The sequence below is a fragment of the Pseudophryne corroboree genome, chromosome 8 (assembly GCF_028390025.1).
Source record: "Pseudophryne corroboree isolate aPseCor3 chromosome 8, aPseCor3.hap2, whole genome shotgun sequence".
Lineage (NCBI taxonomy): Eukaryota > Metazoa > Chordata > Amphibia > Anura > Myobatrachidae > Pseudophryne > Pseudophryne corroboree.
The window spans coordinates 292195743-292201543 of NC_086451.1; the positions used below are offsets into that span (position 1 = coordinate 292195743).

The window sequence follows — 5801 nt, forward strand, 5'->3', positions numbered from 1 at the left end:
TCTAAGCTAAACCAACCTGGTGTCATGCATAGCAACGGCTCCGGAGAGTGGCAAAACGTGCGGTGAGTGGTCTCAGCTGCTGATAGTGAGGGGAATTGCAAGGACGCTGTATATCAAAACAGAAGTGAATGAAATGAAGTGATGTGTTTAAAAAAGTAAAAGGAATAGTGCTGAAGCTCAGCAGAACAGGGTTCCCTGAAAGTGCTGGCTAGAAAGTGCAGGGTGCAAAAAGCAGGAAGGAATAACAGGTCTAATAGAAATAATAGCAGGTGACACAAGGACAACCCTCAAAACAACCTACTGCAAAGCAATGCCCACTTGTTATGGCAATCAATATAAATAAGAATATATGTGCAAAAAGAATCCAAACTGCCCTATTGGGGAGAAAACCCACAGAATGCACAATGTCCGCTGACTTGTGGTATTAAGTGAGTGATGTACAGCACCCAGTATTCCCAGATCGTCACCGATACTGGTACTGATTGGGCCCAACACTGCTAAGTTTCCAAGATCAGCTGGAATTGGACGTTTGCCAGTGTGGTATGGCTGTAAATATCACTAGACCAACATATGTTGTCTACTGGGGAATCCCATATAGGCAGCTGGAATCTGATACTGCTAATACAACACCAAAGATGGACAATAAGCTGCACATAGTGAGCAAGAGAGGGTCTGCATGGTGGATGTTGAAAGCGAGGGTGAAAGGAAAGGTGTCACTGCTAGTGAAGTGGGGACCTGTCAAGATCGAGTTTCTAGATATATAAACACACACGGCGGTGTCTGACAGCACATAGCATGCAAAGAACATCAATGACAGGACACACGGCGGTGTCTAAGAAAATTAAACCAAACAGCGGAATGCAGAGTCCAACAAAAAGTCACTATAATATGTCACAGGAAACAACCTAAACGAAAATCTTCATTGAGGTCAATCGGAGTAAGGCAATTAAGTCTGTGTATCCATTGTAGTTCTCGTAGCAAAATTCTGTCCCAGTTACCCCCACGTTGTAGGGGCGGTATGTGATCAATGATACAACATTTGAGCTGGTTAACAGTATGATGTACATCCTTGAAGTGTCTTGCGATCGGTAAATTAGTAAAGTCTTTTGAGGTGTCTGTAGCAATTAGGCACTTCTTGATAGATGAGCGGTGTTGGCTGAGCCGTTCTTTCATAATTCTACTAGTTTTGCCGACATACAGACAGTTGCATGGGCATCTCAAAATGTAAACAACAAATCTACTGTTACAGTCCAGCCTATATTTGATGGAATATTCTCTCCCATCAGTGGGATTTTTGAAGCGATTGCCTAATATCAGAAAAGAGCAATTCGAACATCCTGTACACTTAAATACTCCCGGTTTGGTGATAAGCCAAATGGACATCTGTCTAGGTTTCAGCTGTGAAAAGTCTGTCTTGACCAAAAGGTCCTTGAGATTCGGTCCTCGTCTATAAGCACATCTTGGTATTAGAGATAAGTCTTTTTTCAATGTTGGATCACTGGAGATCAAATGCCAATGTTCCCTGATGCGGTTACGTATAAAGGCTGATGCCATGGTGAACATACTGGAAAAATTGAGCCTATCCTGATCTTTATTGGTAGGATCATTTTTCACATGTAGAAGTTCAGTTCTGTTGAGTTTCTCAATCCGCGATAAAGCATTATTGATTTCATTCTTGGAGTATCCTCTGTCCAAGAATCTCTGGCACATAGATTCCAAAGCTCCTGGTAATTCCGTTGGATTAGAGGTAATGCGTATCACCCTCAGCAGTTGAGAGAAAGGCAAGCCCTTTTTCAAAGGCGCTGGATGAAAACTGGAGTGCAATAAAAGAGTGTTACGGTCAGAGTCCTTACTGTAGATTGAAGTTAGCAATGTATTATTGTCCTTTTTGATGGTCACATCCAAAAAATTAATTTGTGTTTTACTGAAGGTCAAACTGAATCTGATGGTTCCAGGGAGGGCGTTGAGTTCATTGATGAATTCCAAAAGATGTTCTTCACTGCCTTGCCAAATAAAAAATAAATCATCGATGTATTGTACATAAAATGCTAAAAAGTGACAAAAACGTGAATTACCAATGATGTGCACCTGCTCATATGCTGCCATAAAAATGTTGGCATAAGAGGGTGCCATGTTGGAACCCATGGCGGTCTCTTGTTTATGCAAGTAGAAACAATTTTCAAAAAGAAAATAATTTTTGTTGAGGATGACGTCAAGGAGTAACATAAGAAAGGAGACTGGCGGTCCAAAATATGCATCGCTGTTGTTGAGAAGATCTCTGCATGATTCAATACCCTGTATATGGGGGATGTTGGTGTAGAGACTGGAAACGTCCAAAGTGACAAGCAAGGTATCCCTAGTCACACTCTGCACTCCTTCTAATTTCCTCAAAAAGTCAGAGGTGTTCTCCTAACCAGTGGTTGTAGATAAAAGTCGACCAATTGGGAAAGGGGCTGACACAGGGACCCTCTGGCCGAGATAATAGGTCGTCCAGGAGGCTGAGTTAGTGATTTGTGTATTTTTGGAAGAGTATAAAAAAAATAGAATTTTGGGATGTGTGGTGGTCAAAAATTCAGCTGTGCTTTGATTGATATAGCCATTGTTGAGTCCCATTTGTATAATAGAGTCAATCTCTGTTTTGTACACTCCTGTTGGATCGTGAGTTTCTGATAGCACATGGTATCCGAGAGCTGGCTGTTGGCCTCCCATATGTAGTAGTCATAATCAAGGAGTACGATTCCTCCGCCTTTGTCCGCAGCTCTGATGATTAACTGGGTGTCGTTGCGCAATGAGTCAATGGCTTTTCTCTCTCCCAATGTGATGTTGTGATGGTTAATTCTTTGGTTGGCAATGTATGGAATGGTATCCCTTTTGAGAAACCTCATAAAAGTGTGTAAAGAGGGGTTTTGTGATGGTGGGTCAAATAGGCTTGGCTTTTTGGGTAAACTTGACTGGTTGGTTGAGGATGTTGATCCTGAATAGAGGTTAGTTCCTGCAAAAAAATCTTTAAGCCGAAGTTGCCTGCCAAATTTGTAAAGATCCACATGCCATTTAAATTCATCCTGTGTTACTGTGGGAACAAAGGATAGGCCTTTGTTCAGAATGGACAGTTCGTCAGGTGTTAGGGAATGCTGGGACAGATTGAAGACTACCATTTCTAATTGTGTTTTTGTTGTCTTTTCCTTTCTTTTTCTCCCACCTCGACGGGTGGGTACAGCAGGTTTTTTGGCGGTCTTCTATTCCTGGAGGATCTCGGTAAAGATGTAACGTTTTGGCCAGAGGTAGATGGAGCGTCTAAGTCGCTTGCCGAAGTTTGGGACTGGCTGTCAATGTCTGTAAAGGGTTGTATAGGTCTTCTGCCACATTGGATCTGTGGTTTATATCTTCGGGGTTCACTCCGCGAATACCAAGGATATACCCTGTTATCCTTGTAGTCCAATTTGACCTGTTTGTACTTATTCTTTTTGAACTTCAGCAAATCACCTTTAAATTTATCTATGTCCTTGTTCAACTTGGACAGAAGCTCACTGTCTGGGGTTTGGATTGACTTAAATACGTCTGATGCTTCTAATTCGGAGATGTCCTTCCTGATATCATTCAAATCAATGCCTGCCTGTTCAATCACCAGCAGCATTAAGTCAAATGAACACTTATTCAGTATGTTGCACCATCTGGCGCAGAAATCATTGATATGTCTTCCCAGTGTGGGTTGGTTACACAACCTGAACCCCCTGGGAATAAATTGTTCTTTATAATATTGCGATAAGGTAAGTCCATGGAGTTGAAGTTCAACTTCTCGTTTCTTTAATCTTAGGAGATCACTGATAAACTCCTCCGGACTGTCAGTGTGAAAGGCCAGTGAGTCAGTGTCATCAAAGAGAATGCGTTCTGCATCAGCATCATTAAACTGTAGCACAGATGTAATTTCCTTACTGGTAGACATTGAAAAAAAGAAAAACTATAATGATAAATTTCTCTGACGTCCTAGTGGATGCTGGGGACTCCGTAAGGACCATGGGGTATAGCGGCTCCGCAGGAGACTGGGCACAGCTAAGAAAGATTTAGGACTACCTGGTGTGCACTGGCTCCTCCCACTATGACCCTCCTCCAGACTTCAGTTAGAATCCTGTGCCCGGCTGAGCTGGATGCACACTAGGGGCTCTCCTGAGCTCCTAGAGAGAAAGTATATTTTAGGTTTTTTATTTTACAGTGAGATCTGCTGGCAACAGACTCACTGCAGCGAGGGACTAAGGGGAGAAGAAGCGAACCTACCTAACTGGTGGTAGCTTGGGCTTCTTAGGCTACTGGACACCATTAGCTCCAGAGGGATCGACCGCATGGAACCGGCCATTGATGTTCGGTCCCGGAGCCGCGCCGCCGGCCCCCTTACAGAGCCAGAAGCAAGAGAATCCGGAAAATAGGCGGCAGAAGACATCAGTCTTCACCAAGGTAGCGCACAGCACTGCAGCTGTGCGCCATTGCTCCTCATACACACTTCACACTTCGGTCACTGAGGGTGCAGGGCGCTGGGGGGGGGGGCGCCCTGAGAAGCAATAAAAACACCTTGGCTGGCAAATATATCACAATATATAGCCCCAGAGGCTATATATGTGATAAATACCCCTGCCAGAATCCAGAAAAAAGCGGGAGAAAAGTCCGCCAAAAAAGGGGCGGAGCTATCTCCCTCAGCACACTGGCGCCATTTCTCCCTCACAGCTCCACTGGAAGGAAGCTCCCTGGCTCTCCCCTGCAGTCTACACTACGGAAAGGGTAAAAAAGAGAGGGGGGGCACTAAATTTAGGCGCAATATACATATAGCAGCTATAAGGGGATATAATTTAGTTAATCCCTGGATTATATAGCGCTCTGGTGTGTGCTGGCATACTCTCTCTCTCTGTCTCCCCAAAGGGCTTTGTGGGGTCCTGTCTTCTGTCAGAGCATTCCCTGTGTGTGTGCGGTGTGTCGGTATGACTGTGTCGACATGTTTGATGAGGAGACTTATGTGGAGGAGGAGCAGGTGCCTATAAATGTGTTGTCACCCCCTGCGGGGCAGACACCGGAGTGGATGGACTTGTGGAAGGAATTACGCGAAAGTGTCGACTCCTTACATAAAAAATTTGACGACATGCCAAATGCGGGGCAGCCGGCTTCTCAGCCCGTGCCTGCCCAGACGTATCAAAGGTCATCAGGGGCTCTAAAACGCCCGCTACCTCAGATGGCAGACACAGATGTCGACACGGATACTGATACCAGTGTCGACGACGAAGAGACTAATGTAATGTCCAATAGGGCCACTCGTTATATGATTGAGGCAATGAAAAATGTTTTACACATTTCTGAGGTGACCCCAGGTACCACAAAAAAGGGTATTATGTTTGGGGAGAAAAAACTACCAGTAGTTTTTCCCCCTTCTGAAGAATTAAATGAAGTGTGTGAACTAGCGTGGGCTTCCCCCGATAAAAAATTGGTAATTTCAAAAAAATTACTAATGGCGTACCCTTTCCCGCCAGAGGATAGGTCACGTTGGGAAACACCCCCTAGGGTGGATAAAGCACTTACGCGCTTATCTAAAAAGGTGGCACTGCCGTCCCAGGATACGGCCGCCCTAAAGGAACCTGCTGACAGAAAGCAGGAGGCTCTCCTGAAAGCTATATATACACACACTGGTATTATACTGAGACCAGCTATTGCCTCAGCATGGATGTGCAGTGCTGCAGCTGCATGGTCAGACTCCCTGTCAGAAAACATTGACACCCTAGACAGGGACACTATATTGCTAAACGTAGAGCATATTAAAGACG

At 44.5% G+C, this 5801-nt stretch overlaps 1 pseudogene; it reads right to left on the reverse strand.

The window, feature by feature from the left end:
* Positions 1–434: 434 nt before the first annotated feature.
* Positions 435–554, reverse strand: LOC134953923 (5S ribosomal RNA; annotated as a pseudogene).
* Between the last annotated feature and the right edge of the window lie 5247 nt (positions 555–5801).